The 16931-nt window shown below is 43.0% G+C and overlaps 2 protein-coding genes across 12 annotated transcripts in view; one reads left to right on the top strand and one right to left on the bottom strand.

The window, feature by feature from the left end:
• The window catches only part of ITSN2 (intersectin 2), a 160826-nt gene extending 155148 nt beyond the window's left edge, over positions 1 to 5678 (bottom strand). For 3 of the 9 annotated variants that reach the window (XM_027113694.1, XM_027113703.1, XM_027113704.1), the window contains exon 1: positions 4983 to 5091. The gene's annotated coding sequence lies outside the window, so the exon portion shown is untranslated. Of the gene's footprint in view, positions 1 to 3724; positions 3749 to 4060; positions 4151 to 4521; positions 4735 to 4982; positions 5173 to 5402 lie in introns of those variants that run through there. The other 6 variants (XM_027113696.1, XM_027113702.1, XM_027113695.1 and 3 more) reach the window with 6 other exon arrangements.
• NCOA1 (nuclear receptor coactivator 1) overlaps positions 5201 to 16931 on the top strand; it is a 366502-nt gene continuing 354771 nt past the window's right edge. For all 3 annotated transcript variants that reach the window (XM_027113708.1, XM_027113710.1, XM_027113709.1), the window contains exon 1: positions 5201 to 5475. The gene's annotated coding sequence lies outside the window, so the exon portion shown is untranslated. The remainder of the gene's footprint in view (positions 5476 to 16931) is intronic.

Genomic DNA, 16931 nt, shown 5'->3' with positions numbered 1-16931 from the left:
ATGGTTGAGAGTCTGCCTGCCGATACAGGGGACACGGGTTTGTGCCCCGGTCTGGGAAGATCCCACATGCCGCGGAGCGGCTGGGCCCGTGAGCCATGGCCGCTGAGCCTGCGCGTCCAGAGCCTGTGCTCCGCAACGGGAGAGGCCACAACAGTGAGAGGCCCGTATACCACAAAAAAAAAAAAAAAAAAAAAAAATTAAGGGCTAATCATCATCAAAAAATCTACAAACAATAAATACTGGAGAGGGTGTGGAGAAAAGGGAACCATCTTGCACTGTTGGTGGGAATGTAAATTGATACAGCCACTATGGAGAACAGTATGGAGATTCCTTAAAAGACTAAAAATAGAACTACCATACGACCCAGCAATCCCACTACTGGGCATATACCCTGAGAAAACCATAATTCAAAAAGAGTCATGTACCACAATGTTCACTGCAGCTCTATTTACAATAGCCAGGACATGGAAGCAACCTAAGTGTCCATCCACAGATGAATGGATAAAGATGTGGCACATATATACAATGGAATATTACTCAGCCATAAAAAGAAATGAAATTGAGCTATTTGTAATGAGGTGGATGGACCTAAAGTCTGTCATACAGAGTGAAGTAAGTCAGAAAGAGAAAAACAAATACCCTATGCTAACACAAATATATGGAATCTAAAAACAAACAAACAAAAAAATGGTTCTGAAGAACCTAGGGGCAGAACAGGAATAAAGACGCAGACATAGAGAATGGACTTGAGGACACGGGGAAGGGGAAGGGGAAGCTGGGACAAAGTGAGAGAGTGGCATGGACATATATACACTATATACACTACCAAATGTAAAATAGATAGCTAGTGGGAAGCAGCCACATAGCACAGGGAGATCAGCTCAGTGCTTTGTGACCACCTAGGGGGTTAGCATAGGGAGGGTGGGAGGGAGACGCAAGAGGGAGGAGATATGGGGATATATGTATATGTATAGCTGATTCACTTTGTTATAAAGCAGAAACTAACACACCATTGTAAAGCAATTATACTCCAATAAAGATGTTAAAAAAAAAATTAAGGCCTAACAGGCTAATTTCTTTTCCAGTTACTAGGTTAAAAAAATTTTTTAATAAATAAAAAATAAAAAGGAGACTAAGTTTAGTTTTGAAATTTCTCATCGACATAAGTTGGAATAATAACAGGTAACATTTATTAAGCACTTATACTGAGCAGAAGTCACTGTGCTAAGCACTTTATATTATATACAACAGCACTATGAGTTGGTAATGTTACTTCCCCCATTTTACAGATAAGGAAACAGAAGCTTAGAAAATTAAAATAAGTTGCTCAAGGTTGCTATTTAGTGTTGGAGCTGGGAGCAGGAGGCTTAACTTGAAAGCCTGTACTCTTATCTACCACAGTTAAGATAAAAATAAATAAAATTTTCATTGAAACACATAACATGAATATGTATTAGTGAAGAAAAGGATCTAGAAAACATGAAACTGTTGCTTAAGTAAAACAAGTTAAATGTCTGCCATCTGGTATTAGATCCCTAAATGTCTACCATAATCACTGCTAAACAGCTTCACAAATAAATAAATCATTCAGTGTCCTGATATAGCTGTGAAATTAATTTTTAAGTGAATCTCTCAAAATAATACATTTGCAAATGAAATATGCTGCCCTCTTAGAGTTGTAAAAATACATTATCTCTTGATGTATTCACTGCCCTACTTCTATTTCTGCTGTTTCCTCCCCCCTCCCCCACTTCCTCTCTGCCTTCAGATCCTTTAAGGCCCGTTCAGTTCCTCCTTCTCAGCAATACCTATATGCACACTCTTACTCAATAGGACTCTAACATTAGTCGCTGTGCTCTGTAGTTAAAGGATGACAAAAAGTCAGGAATGAACTCAAGTAAAAGATACAGCGTTTCTGATGCATCTTCATCTTTAGAACTATTCTTTTACAGAACTAATCCTAAACATGATTTTTTTACTTCATACTTGGAATCCACCTTTAACAATTAACACACAAAAAAATCTGCCTTTTTTAAGCTTTTCTTCATAAATAGTTATTCCATACATTTTTCCATAAATAAGGTATTGAAAAGATCAGAATATAAAAAAGAAAAACAAGAAAATGCACTGTTGTATGGTAATAAAATACCCCATTTTGAGAAATGTCATTAGTTTATTTTGAATCATTCCTGGAACTTGTTAATATAAATGCTTTACAAGTAAATATAGTATATAAAAATGCTAGTTACTTATCGATGGAATAATATGTACTTTCATTCATCTATTCAACAAATATTTATTGAATGCCCAAATAACCTTTTGTTTTTGTTTTAATTTCTGAACCAAGATGAGTGTACCAGATAAGGGAACAGGTGCTGAAGTTAGAAGGATCCTGGTTTGCAACCTGGCTCCTGTACTTACTAGCTCAGTGACCTAGAGCAGCTCAGTTAACCTAGAGTAGTCAGTTAACCTTCAGGTTAACATTTCATTTATCTATTTGATGGGAGGGAAAGAACTACTCATAGGGCACAGCACAGGGCCTGGCAGGCAGTAAGTACTCAATAAATGACAAGAATGGTAAATACATTTTAATACTGAGGAAAGAAGCTGAAAAGGGAGATGGCCAATAATGGTCTTTTTGTCTTACTAGAAAGAAATTTGTGAAACTGTATTAAAGATACAATAAAATAAAAATCTTAGGGTTATGTAAGAAAATTTCCATTTTAAAAAAGAGATATGATAAGTATATAGAGTGAAAAAACTAAAAAATAAAGATAAGGAAGAAAGAAAGAAATGGGTAAAGAAGATCTTGAAAGCTACTGAGTTTGGGTGACGGATGTATAGAGGTTCCTTTAACTATTCTGATTCTGTGAAAATACAAAAATTTTTAAAACCATAATTCCAATCCCAGCACATGCCTAACACATTTCCTCATATTCAGGAGAGATCAGGATTTTATCCTTGAGATGTGCTGAACTAACAATAGTACCTCCCTGCTCAATAATTCAGTACAGGTCAAGTTTTCTCAGACAATTCTACCTTTCCTTATAAAGGTAAACAAAAGGAACAATTACATGCATTAAAGTATAAAATGCAACCTCTTCTGAGGCTCATTAATACTACACTAAAACAGCAGCCATGCACATTTTTTCCATGTCCTCTTAAAAAAACACAAAATTCTGTTTGTCCTTAAACGAAGCTTTTAAAAACAACTTGCACCTTACATACTTTTGAAATAATAAAGGATATATGTCAATCATATCTCAGTAAAGCTGGGGGAAATAAAGAAATGACAAGAAAATCGTAGGCACAGCCAAAGAAACTTAGCACATCAGAACTGCTACTATCTTCAAATTTTGAGGGACGTCATTATTAATTTATGTAAAGGTTCTACTTTATGTTTCTAGATTGCGTTTAGGTTTTACCACTGATTAACAACATAGCAAACAAGCACAGGGAGAGAGGCAATTAATTTTCTTAAGAGGCTTAAGAGGCTTAACCTACAGAGTCTAGGCTACCTAAATTAAGCTGACTGGGACAACATAAAATTTCAAGGCACACCTTGCCTATTTCTGGTTAAGCAAGTAAACACTAGTAAAAAACCAGAGCATTTAGTAAAGCAAACATTTTTGTGTTAACCTTAATTCCTATCACAAAGCGGTTGGCTCCATCAAAAATATTCCTAATTCCTAAACAATACAAGTTTCAAATGAAGCATACTTGCCCTCAGCAATCATTCGATGATAAAGCACAGGATTAATAAATCCCAATACAGCATCTTTCTACAAAATGCAAGGCCATCTGCAGTTTCAGCCTCGGTTTACCCATTCACTATGCATATGCAGGCGTCTTTTAAAAAAAATTATAAAAGCAATAAACTTTACTCTGGTCCAAGAGGTTACATCTCTCCGTGCTTCCTGTACACCCTGGGAAGTCAATAACACTAAAGTCAAATTGTAACATTTCCCAACTTTGGTTTAAGGTGAGCGGTGGACGCCGAGCATCCGCCCACTGGCCTCTCGTGACTCGGGCTACTTTGACGCACCAGGATGCGGCTCACCTGACATTCCGCACCAACCCTTACCAGGAAGGAAAACCAACTCCGTGAAAATAAAATGGGGCTCCGAGGAAGCATGCGGGTGCCCCTCAGGGCTGTCTCTCTTCTGCCCGCACCCCGAAAGCGAGGGGGCTACGCCGCCCTCGGCCCGCCGCGGCGTCCGCACCTGCCAGAAGAGGCCGCGGCCGGGGGCCGGAGCTCGGCCGTGGAGAAGAGGCAGCCCGGCCCCGGCCCCTCGTCGTCCGCCCTGGCCCCGCCGCGGGGGCAGGAACCCGGCGCCGGAGGTTTCCGCCCGGCGCCGCCAAGCCCGCCAGGGGCCTAGCTCGGGGGCCGCCCAGGCTCCCGAGGGCCCGTCCGCGTCGTGCGGGGCGCCCAGCCCGGCCCGCGAGCCTCCCCGCGGCGGACGCGGCGGCGTCCGCACCTGCCCCGCGCCCTGCGGCAGGCCCGGCAGCAGCTTCACCCACCTGGCGCGCCACCGCGCCTCCCGCACGTCACAGCGCGGTCCCGCGCCCCTCGGCACCAGCGGCGCGGGCGCGGGCGGACGCCGGGAGACCCTGCCCAGCAGCCGCCGCCGCCGCGGCCGCTTCGTAGTCAGGCTGCCGCCAACGAACCTGTTGCGCAGCCTGTCACGGCCGCTCGGGCTCCGCGGCGCCGCCTCAGCCCCACAACAACATGGCGGCCGCGGCCTCCGCAGGAAGCCGGGGGGCGGGGTGGGAGGCGACGGTCCGGGCGGCTGACTGCCCGCCCGCTGCCGGGCACCGACTCCCCCACCCTCGGGAACCCGAAATTGGCCCGGGCGCGGCTTCTCACCCCCAGAGCCCCAGGGCAGCGGACCCCGCGGGCCTGGTCCTAGTGTTCCGCTCTCCCCTCGGGGAAGCCCCGAAGCCCGGACGCGGCAGCCCTTCCTGGAGGGGCGCCTACCCACCTGGCTCCTCCTCCGCGAGGTGACATGTTGAGGCTGGGTGGTGCTTTTCCCGCCACCGCAGACCCCACAGTTTTGGAAAAGGGCCAAACGGTGTATGGTGCGTGCCTGCTGCACCTCCCGTGGCGCTCTCCCTGGAGCCTTCTAACTCACTACAGTATCTTCGCCGACCTGGGAGCTCGATTCCCCTGGAATGGGGGGTGGGGCGGGAGGAGGTTGTTCCCACCCTTGCTCATGGGTGTGTTACAGGCCTTTCCCTCAGGTAGCGCAGAAGGACTCACTGTACCGAACGGTCGTCCATGCAGCGTTCCTCACCCTCCTCCATCACAAACAAAAAAGGGCAAGAGAGGGGCCTTCCAACCCTCATCCACGCTCAGAGCAACTGCCCCGTATACTCTGGCCGAGCAGTAAGAAATTAGTCACCTCTCCGTGAACTCCACCACCTGAGGGTCTGCGGATGCTGGACGTTCTTCCCCGCCTGATAGCTGCCTGACAGGTGAAGCTCAAATTGTGTCTCTTTTTTCTCCCCTTTCAGCTCCTAGTTTCTTCGCAAAAGCCTAGATAACACAAGTCACCGCCATTTATGGAGGTTTTGCCCGTGACACAGCGCTCCTACAAGAGAAAGCCTTTTTGTTAGTTGGGGTTAGAGGAGTCGGTGGTTCCTCTGGGCATAACAAGAGTGGGGGTACGAGACCCAAGAGCTCTGTTGGCTTTCAGAGGCAGGGGCGGGGCTGGTCCCATGTGCAAAACTCATATCCCCATGACTTGTTGGAAACGGAGAAATCTGCGCAGATCAGATGATCCCGTGGCTTGCTTTCATTCTACCTGTTGGGGCATGTGAAGGTAGCAAGGCTGGCTTGAGAGGCATGACTCCAAAGCCCAGGCCTATCTGAACTAGTCAACCAAGTCATGTGAGGAACTTAGCACACATCAGTGATGATAAACAGGCTTTTCCTGCTCTCACACTCAGTGTTTTTCCTAACTCTTGGGTTTGGACCTGACCAAGACCTGACAGGTCCTGAGCTTCAGTGACACAGAGAGACCTGACTCCTTTGCATTAGCCTAGGAAGTCCTTTATCTACTAGAGACCAGTCAGTCTAACCCTTATCTGCTGGGGGCTAATCAGTCTGCAAACAAACCACCCAAGCTAGAGGTAGCACTCTTGAGCACATGGTCTCATTCCCTTGACAGACATCACCAGTTAATTGTGATTCCTTTCAGAGCCCCTACTTCAGTCCAGGCCTCTGAATCCTTCTCAACATAGTGCTCCAGAGAGTTGGCTTGTAAGGTGAAACCTGTTTGTTATTTTGTGGTACGCGGGCCTCTCACTGTTGGGGCCTCTCCCGTTGCGGAGCACAGGCTCCGGACACATAGGCTCAGAGGCCATGGCTCACGGGCCCAGCCGCTCTGCGGCATGTGGGATCTTCCCGGACCGGGGCACGAACCCGTGTCCCCTGCGTCGGCAGGCGGACTCTCAACCACTGTGCCACCAGGGAAGCTCGAAACCTGTTTTTAATTCCCGATAGGCAGATTGTTAGCCAGTCTCCATTTCCCTCCCATCATTTGATCAATGTCATTTGTGTTTCTGGGTTCTGGACCGGACCTGATACAATTCACCCTGAGTCCTCTTTCTTTCTGAAGGAGGAGCCAAATCCTTGGCAAGACAGAAATGAACTTTATAGAAAGGAATGGTTATAAAGAAGTAAAAAACATTTTAAAAGTCTTCGTAAAATAGACCAAAAAGCTAAGAACCTCTGATGGAAATTGAGGTCCTGAATACAACTGGGAGCCTATAGTACCCCAAACACTAAAACAATTATATCCCAGGGTTCCATTCAGAGCTCTGAGGCCAGTTTGTCCATCCTATCCTACCCTTCAGCATTGATGATTCACTAGGTGGTACCTCCACCATCCCAGTTCTTTGACTTCCTCTTCTCTCCATAGGGCACACCTTGGAACTGTATCTATAATTTCTCTCCTTAGTATTTCCCAAATCCCACCATCTCTTTTTTTCATCTCCAGCACCAACTGGAAATCAGATACCTGGAGGAACTAAGTAGTACCTAAGGCATATAGATGTACCGGCCAAGTCTAAAGAAGTTTAGGAATTATTGTAGGGTGAGAAGTTGGGTAGGGGGCTAGGTATGTTGCATTTCTCTTCCCCAAGTTCTGCCACAATTTAGGATAGATTCAAGGCGTGTTGCTGGTAACCTAGCTTTTACCATGGGAGCATTTAATCTCAATCTGTTTTCCTTCCCTGCACTGATCCTCCCTCCCAACCATATATATCCTATGTTCTAGCAATCTCTGTTTCTGTTAGTTTTCAAAGATTCTGTCCTTCACCCCATTCCTACCCAGTCAACCCACATAAAAATTCATAGTAATGGAAAGAGGCTAGAGTAGAGTACAGAAGCAATTCCAGACTCTAAGCATCTCATAAGATCAATATAGAGTAGGAAGAACTTGGAGCTCATATGTAATACCTCTACTAGTAATAAATCTCCCAAGACAGTGGTGTAAACAATTTATAAAGAAATTAAGAGAAAAGGGGCAAAAAATAGTTTTTAAATTTACTCAGAAACTTATTTTTGATGTGCTTCATTCTTTCCTGATGATCCAAGTTTCCATCTGATAATATTTCTCTTTAACTGAAGAAGTTCTTTTAGTGTTTTTTATAGTGCAGGTGTGTTGGCTACAAATCCTTTTAGTTTTATTTTATCTGAAAATATTTTTATTTTGCTTTCATTCTTGAATGATATATGCCCTGAATATAGAGTTCTGGATTGACAGGGGAGTTATTTATTTATTTATTTAAAAATTATTTATTTATTTTTGGCTGCGTTGGGTCTTCATTGCTATGCACAGGCTTTCTCTAGTTGCCAGGAGTGGGGGCTACTCTTCGTTGCAGTGCACAGGCTTCTCATTGCGGTGGCTCCTCTTGTTACAGAGCACGGGCTCTAGGCACGCAGGCTTCAGTAGTTATGGCACACAGGCTCAGTAGTTGTGGTTTGTGGGCTCTAGAGCACAGGCTTAGTAGTTATGGCACACAGGATTAGTTGCTCCGTGGCATGTGGGATCTTCCTGGACCAGGGCTCGAACCCGTGTCTCCTGCATCGGCAGGTTTATTCTTAACCACTGCGCCACCAGGGAAGCCCAGGGGGGTTTTTTAGTTTCAGCATTTTAATGATGTTTTTCCATTCTCTCTGACCTCCATGGTTTCAGATGACTGTTGGCTGTTGAGCAGATCATTTTTTTTCTCTGTGTAATATGTTATTTTCTCTTGCTGCTTTCAAGAGTTGCTCTTTGGCTTTGGCTTTCAATAATTTGACTCTGATGTACATCAGTGTGAACTTTTTTGTGTTTATTCTGCATGGTGTTCATTTGTAATCTTGTATCTGCAAGTTTCTGTCTTTCATCAAATTAAGAAAAATCTTAGCCTTTATTTTTTAAAATACTTTTTTTCTGCCCCATTCTCTCTCATCTCCTCCTGGCATTCCAGTTACATGTATATTTGACTATTTGATACCATCTGGGGTTCATGTAAAATGTGCTTTAGCAGTGGAGCAGTGTTCCACACTGAACACCAGAAAAACCTGGCTCTACCCTCCTGATCCTCAGGGCATCTGGAGATAGAAGTGGTGGGCAGTATGATTCTAAAGCTGTGCCCCCTCTACCTTCTGTCTTTGGTAGGAGTTAATCTGCCTCTACTGTTAGCAACTGTACTTTCCAGCTAGGGTGTCTCTTCTGTTCTCCTGTAGAAAATAACACAACCTCACAGTCTTTCCGTGCAACTACCAAACACACACACACACACACACACACACATACTTATATACTGTCACATTGATTCTATCCCTTCTGAGAAATAGATGGAAAGTAAGGTTTGTCCCTTTTTTAGTTTCTTTTTCCTCTTAAAGCTCACACAAAAGAATAGATGTGCTGACTGGTCCTTTGCATAAAGAACTAAAGTCAAAGTTAACCTGGGAAACCAAGCTGAGGCTGCCCTAGTTTCTGAATATAAAAACAGATGAAAGCAGGCCAGGAATAGAGGAGGTCAGGGTCCAGGAAAAGGCCTTGGGCTTCATTTGACACCTACAGATGTACCTCGTTTTATTGCACTTTATTGTGCTTCACAGATACTGCCATTTTACAAATTGAAGTTTTGTGGCAACCCTGCATATCAAACAAGTCTATCGGAGCTGTTTTTTCAAAAGTATTTGCTCATTTTGTGTCTCTGTGTCACATTTTAGTAATTCTCACAATATTTCAAACCTCATTATTATTTATTGTGGTGATCTGTGATCATGATCTTCGATGTTACTGCTACAACTTGCTAAAGACTTGGATGATGGTTAGGATTTTTAACAATGAAGTATTTTTTACTTAAGGTATGTACTTTTTAAGGCATAATGCTATTGCACACTTAATATACTACAGTGTAATGTAAACATAATTTTTATATGCACTAGGAAACCAAAAAATTTACTTTATTGCAATATTTGCTTTATTGTGGTGGTCTGGAACTGAACCCTCAAAATTCCCAAGGTATGCCTGTATTTGCTGATTCATTAATCTGATATTTGTGTTCCTTTGGTAAATAGTTATTAAGAACCTATTGTGTTCCAGCTACTCAACACAAGGAGTTAGCAAGGAAGTAGCACTAGTGGGGAGCAGTTGAGACTCAATTTAGAGGAATGGTCAGTGGGACAAACTTGTTCCTTTGCTCTTATCTTAGCTTCTTGACCTCCCATACCCTAATCTGGAGCCCTAGAGAAGATGAGAAACAGAGAATTGGAAATAGGAGTGACTTTAGGGGAAAAAGGAGGGAAGTTCCCTAGTGTGAAGGAAGGAATGTTCTCATTATTGGGGTACTTGTTCCCTGCAAAATTTGTGTCTCTGGCTTAAGGCCTGATGGTACCGGAAAGGCAGTACCAGGCAAACTAGAAGGGGAAGTTAACCAGACTTGGCCCTGGGCCAGCACTGCAGGGTAGAGCCAAAGGCCAGACTGGGGTGAGGCCCTGGAGGCTCTGGACAGGGTATATGCCCATTCATGACTGAAGCACCAGGGGCTTCCAGGCTGGCAGGTATAGCTCAGCAAAAGGGAATCCAGCCTGTATTCAAGAGTCAGACATGTGGATGTCTGGCAGATTTGTCCAGCTGTCTGTTTAGTTTACTGTTGCTGTCTCCAGCACAAACCTGGAGTGATACCGGTTTCCTTCTTGTAATAACGTAACTAATATTTATATGGCGCTTTGTACTTAACAGAGTAATTTTATTTCATTTAATCCTCACAGCAGTCCTAGAGAGCAGGCTAAAGTTCTGTTTGTGATTATCTAACTTTGGTTGGTATGAAGAAAAGGAGGTAGAGTCAGGCATAAGCCTTGTGTTGGGAATTTCCCCACGCAGAGTTGTGATTTTTCCCCCCCTTTTAAATAGAGGAACACAAGCCATGCTATTCTGTGTTCAGAAAGCAACAATGTTTTAGTTTAGTTTTTTTTTTAATATTTATTTATTTATTTTGGCTGCACTGGGTCTTAGTTGCAGCGTGCAGACTCTTAGTTGTGGCATACATGCAGGATCTAGTTCCCTGACCAGGGGTCTAACCTGGGCCCCCTGCATTGGGAGCGCAGAGTCTTACCCACTGGACCACCAGGGAAGTCCCAACAATGTTTTAGTTTAAAATATACAGTAGATCAGATCATTTTGTACTACTTGGCCCAGACTGGTGGGACAAACATTTTTATTTCTAGTATTGCCATTTTCTTCTCCCTAAGTAAGTTATCTTGAGCCAGTGAAATATAAGATAACTGCCCCTATCCCGACCTTATGCCCACTCTCAGGAGAGAGAGATTGAGTAACCATCCTTGCTTTGGAGCCATAACACTATAGGAGTATAGACTTCATGCCAATAGGAAGCCACAGTTTGCTTGTTTAGGTGATATAATTGATTCCTTCTAGTGTATTTTTCATTTCAGTTGTGTTGTTCATCTCTGTTTGTTTGTTCTTTAGTTCTTCTAAATCTTTGTTAAACATTTCTTGTATCTTCTCCATCTGTGCCTCCATTCTTTTTCTGAGATCCTGGATCACCTTTACTTTTATTACTCTGAATCCTTTTTCCGGTAGATTGCCTATCTCCACTTCACTTAGCTGTTCTTCTGGGGTTTTGTCTTGTTCCTTCATCTGGGATATATTCCTCTGCCATCTCATTTTGTCTAACTTTCTGTGATTGCAGTTTCCATTCTGCAGGCTGCAGGATTGTAGCCTGTCTCCTGTCTGTCCCCTGGTAGATGAGGCTGTCTAAGAGCCTTGCACAGGCTTTGTGGTGGGAGGGACTGGTACCTGCCCACTGGTGGGTGGAGCTGGGTTTTGTCCCTCTGGTGGGCAGGACCCTGTCAGGGTGTGTGTTTATTGGGCAGCTGTGTGCTTAGGAAGACTTTAAGCAGCCTGTCTGCTGATGGTTGGGGCTCTGTTCCCACCCTGTTGGTTGTTTGGCCTGAGGTGTCCCAGCAATGGAGCCTCTAGGCTGTTGGTTAGTGCCAGGTCTTGAGAAAATGGTGGCCTCCGAGATGGCTCACTCCCCGCAGTGAGCCACAGCTGCCCCCCACCCCGCCTCTGCAGGAGACCCTCCAATACTAGCAGGTAAGTCTGGCCCAGTCTCTTATGAAGTCACTGCTTTTTTCCCCTGGGTCCTGGTGCACATGAGACCTTGTGTGTGCCCCCCAAGAGTGGAGTTTCTGTTTCCCCCAGTCCTATGGAATTCCTGCAATCAAACCGCGCGGCCTTCAAAGCCAGATTCTCTGGGGGTTACTCCTCCTGTTGCCAGACCCTTAGGCTGGGGAGCCTGACATGGGGCTCAGAGCTTTCACTCCTGTGGGAGAACTTCTGTGATATAATTATCTTCCAGTTTGTGGGTCGCCCACCCGGCACGTATGAGATTTGATTTTATCACAGTTGCACACCTCCTACTGTCTCATTATGGCTTCTTCTTTGTCTTTGGATGTAGGGTATCTTTTTTGGTAGGTTCCAGTGTTTTTTTGTCGATGGCTGTTCAGCAGTTAGTTGTGATTTTGGTGTTTCTGTAAGAAGAGGTGAGCTCATGTCCTTCTACTCTGCCATCTTGTCTGTGATGCAAGGTGATATACTTGAAACTTGCCCTGTCTTGACTTCCCTCAAGAACAAGATGAACATTTAAAAATTAGAGCAATGGGGGCTTCCCTGGTGGCACAGTGGTTGAGAATCTGCCTGCTAATGCAGAGGACACGGGTTTGAGTCCTGGTCTGGGAGGATCCCACATGCCGCGGGGCAACTAGGCCCGTGAGCCACAACTACTGAGCCTGCGCGTCTGGAGCCTGTGCTCCACAACAAGAGAGGCCGCGACAGTGAGAGGCCCGTGCACCGTGATGAAGAGTGGCCCCCACTCGCTGCAACGAGAGAAAGCCCTCGCACAGAAACGAAGACCCAACACAGCCAAAAATAAGTAAGTAAATAAATAAATAAGCCATTAAAAAAAAAAAACTAGAGCAATGAAATCACTGCCCAAAATGAGGTCAGCAACCTGAAGTCAGTTGCCATCCTCATCCACCCTTCCAGGAGAATTTTCTGCCTTGGAGGTTAGGATTGGGTGCCGGTGTTATTTGCCATTTCTGGTTTTTTTCCTTTTGTGTTGCATGTATCCAATAAACATTTCCCCCCATTTCTAGTATCTAGTTTTAAAGTGCTTAATTCAGTAGACACGTGTAGAAGCACAAGAAGAGACAAAAATAGACTGCTTGCAAATTAATTTAACCTCAGAAGCCATTCATCAACAGGTGGATATTTTTGGCTTTTTTTACAAATGAAAAATGTGAGTGTCAGAAAATCTACAGCCCCTGAACAAAGCCATTCAGCCATAAGTGCTAAGAATGGCTGGTATCCAGTTCTAATGTTTAACAATCACCACCACCATTGTTTGCTGAGCATGCCAGTCACTCATATAGTCTCCAATCCTTAAGATAACAGTGTATAGTGGGTATTATAAACCTCATTTCACAGGCAAAGAAATTGAAGTTTAGAGGAATTGGATCATTTTCCCACAGTCACATATTTAGGAAGTGGAAGAGCTAGAAGTTAACTCCTGACTTTTATGACTCTCAAGTCTGTGCTCTTTATGAGACTTCCTCTCACTATATTACAGTGTCAATAATTTCTCTGTTTTTGTATTAAATGTGCACAAGTAACAACTTCCAAAATTATTTATCTTAGAAGAACATTTACCCAAAATATGAAGATGCAAATAGTAGGTCAAGCTCCTCTTTACAGTCAGACACACTGCGTGTTACTCCTGGAGCTTGGGATTCCTCCCTCTGCAGCCAGGGCCTCATGTCACCATGCAATTGCCCCTTCTCTATGTTGGCCACAGACTTCCAGGATGTGACTTACATGGGCTTATTTCTTAGATTCCTTTAAGAGTCTGTCATGTAAATAACATAACTCTTTAGGAAAGAGAATCCACCCGATCATTTGAAGAGGAGAGGCAGCAATGGCCTTAAGATGTACACTCCGTCTGGCCAATGTGAGCCATAATAACTAATTAAATGAACATCTTGCCATTCATGACCACCCACACTGACCCGAAGTAATTTAGTAAGGTTGGATTACTCAAAATACTTAGAAAAGCTTCATTACATTCCAAATAGGCAGTTTAAGGAAAATGAAATCTTCTCAATGGCTGTGTCTGGTTTTAATTCTGTGAAATGATCTTATCTAATTACAAACCATTTTTGTTCTTCTTTATTGAGGTATAATTTGCAGGCGGTAAAGTACACACATCATAAATTTGCCAGCTCCCAGATTTTATGTCAGTAAAATCACACAGTATGTACCCATCTGTGCCTGGCTGCTGCTGCTGCTTTTTTTTTTTTTTGCGGTACGCGGGCCTCTCACTGTTGTGGCCTCTCCTGTTGCAGAGCACAGGCTCCAGACGCGCAGGCTCAGCGGCCATGGCTCACAGGCCCAGCCGCTCCGCGCCATGTGGGATCTTCCCGGACCGGGGCACGAACCTGTGTCCCCTGCATCGGCAGGCGGACTCTCAACCATTTCGCCACCAGGGAAGCCCCCTGGCTTCTTTTATTCAATGTTGTAAACAATCCACTTTGAAGCAACAGAATTTTTACCACACTTTTGAAATAGTCTGCCTAGAATTTACTCATTTGTGGGAAGAGGAACTAGAAAAGATTTCAGACTGTCATTTTTAAGAGATCGCCTTTTCTCTCATTTTCATCAAGAGGTATTTAATGAAAACCTTTGTGTAAATGTTATGCATCCATCTGTCTGTCCATCTCTCACTTTGGTCTGAGAAATAATTTCAAGTTCTTTCTTTTGCTGCACTAAGAATTTTCAGTTCTGTGTTCTGGAAAATGCCAGCATTGTTTTGGTACTTAAGAGGGTTGTTGACCAAACTCCCCATAGCCAGCAAGTCTTAACTCTCTGCAATGTTCTTTTCCTAGAATTCGATTTTTTCTTCAGAGAAAGGGGGTTGATTTTGTTTTTATTACCCAAATAACATTGTATCAATAATTATAAATAAATTTAGAATTACATCTAGATTCTAAATAATGCAGTTGCACCATTCCAACAAATTAAACTTTCATTCTACTTCTGGGACTTGTGTATATGGATATATATTTATTAATTGACTGTAGTCATAGTGTAATATAATTTTATTTTCAGCTTTTTTTACTTAACATTATATCATAATTATTTTCCTACAATAGTATATTTTCTATATTTTCCATATTTATCTTCTTTAGAAAGTACATATTGGGGGCTTCCCTGGTGGCGCAGTGGTTGAGAGTCCGCCTGCCGATGCAGGGGACACGGGTTCGTGCCCCGGTCCGGGAAGATCCCACATGCCGTGGAGCAGCTGGGCCAGTGAGTCATGGCTGCTGAGCCTGTGCGTCCGGAGCCTGTGCTCTGCAGTGGGAGAGGCCACAACAGTGAGAGGCCCGCGTACCGCAAAAAAAAAAAAAAGTGCATATTATGTATTGAATGAAGTACCATAATTTACTTAAGGATTCTCCTGCTATTGGCTGATTTTAATTTTTTATTATTATAAATAACGTATAAATTTTTAAAAATATTTATTTATTTGGTTTCACTGGGTCTTAGTTGTGGCAGGCAGCCTCCTTAGTTGTGGCTCGTGGGTTCCTTAGTTGTGGCATGCGAACTCTTAGTTGCAGTATGCATGTGGGATCTGGTTTCCTGACCAGGGATCGAACCTGGGCCCCCTGCATTGGGAGCACAGAGTCTTACCCACTGTACCACCAGGGAAGTCCCAACATGTAATTTCTAAACACCTAAACACAGATAAAAAACATTTCACAGTAAACATTTTCATAGATATCATTTTTTCTTCTTTTGGTGTCCATCCTTAGAATTAATCCTCAGAACTTTACTGCAGCAAAATAATTATTGACAGTTTCTACAAAAATATATTTATTTAATCTGCCATAGCAGCATAGGAATATACCAGTTTCATTACACCCTCATCAAAAGTATATTTCATCTACATTTAAACTTTTTAATTACTAGGCAAAGTAATCTTTCAACTTGTTTTTCTTAGATCAGTCCTGATGATCAACATTTTTGTTTCTTTTTATTAATAAAGTTAATTTTTTTCTCCTATGAGCTATTCACATTCTCTGTCCATTTATATATTATGGTATTCCTATTTTACCAATTCATATGAATTCTTTATATAATATATACAAAAAAGGGTTGTTTTAAAGTCATCATTTAGTCATTGTCTCATTGGACAGATTATTTTATTCTCTACTTACCAGATAACATGGATTGATTCTTATTTATCTTTCAATATTCTTGCTTATCTAGAAATGTTTAGCGTGTGCCTTTTATATGCCAAGAATGTGCTAAGCGAAGAGGATATAGCAGTAAACAAGATAACATGGTGCCTGCTCATATTACATGTTCAATAAATGTCACTGGATGCTGAAAAAATAAGTGTTATAACAGAATAATGTCATCTACATTTCAGCAAGGTAATTATTGTTGAGTAATTCTCAGGAGTCCTTGAGGAGGTTTCTAAGATTCTCCCACCTGATCAGAATAGTCAGGTGGTTCTTTTCCAAGTTCTATTTTTAAAACTTTTTTCTAAGATATATGTACTAACAGTACTACTTTGTAGAAGTTATCTTTTACTACTTTGTATGACCTGTTTGAACACAAGCTGCTGGTGGTAACCTAGGAGAGGCCCAGTTTGTTTTCATTGTATAGTACTACTCTATGCAGTAGAACTCTTAAAACATAATAAAAATCTTTGTTTTTACAAATTTAAGTTCAGTGTTTTCTAAGGCTTTTGATACATTGAAAATAATGTTATGCTGGGCAAGTATATTTATCAAATTCCTACAGAGAATAGCTCCTTTGATGAAGTCTACTGAACGAAGCTTCTTTACCTATAGGTTCACCGTGGTGAGATTTTTTCCATGTGTTTCAGAGGGACTTAGTCCCACCCTAATAATTTAGGCAAATGCTTTTCTTATATCTTTGTATAAGGAAACATAAAACTCTCAGTTCCATGTCAGAGTGACCAGGTTGAGTTAAGATGTTTGGTTGGAAATAACAGGAGTCAACTCAAGGGGCTTAAGCAAAAAAAAAAAAAAAAAAGTATATATTCTATATAAGGTTATAGGAGGGCACAGTGTTGAATGCTGAATAGGCACCCTCTCTCTCTCATCTCTGCACTTGTGCTTCATTTTCTCTCTGTAGACTGACTTCCTATCCTTTTCCAGTTCTCCTCGCAAGGTGGAAGATGCCCTCACCTCATTCCCACCCCACCCCCACCTCCATGTTCTAGATCTAGTCACCTAAGGAAAGGTTGAATTGCTCAGTTCTGATTTCAGATTTCTTGGGATGAGACTCTGATTGGTCCAGCTTGGGTCAGGTGCCCACTCT

Source organism: Aethalodelphis obliquidens, unplaced genomic scaffold (assembly GCF_003676395.1).
Source record: "Aethalodelphis obliquidens isolate GAN/ISIS:26980383/991018 unplaced genomic scaffold, ASM367639v1 scaffold12, whole genome shotgun sequence".
Lineage (NCBI taxonomy): Eukaryota > Metazoa > Chordata > Mammalia > Artiodactyla > Delphinidae > Aethalodelphis > Aethalodelphis obliquidens.
This window is presented reverse-complemented; position numbering and strand designations above follow the sequence as displayed.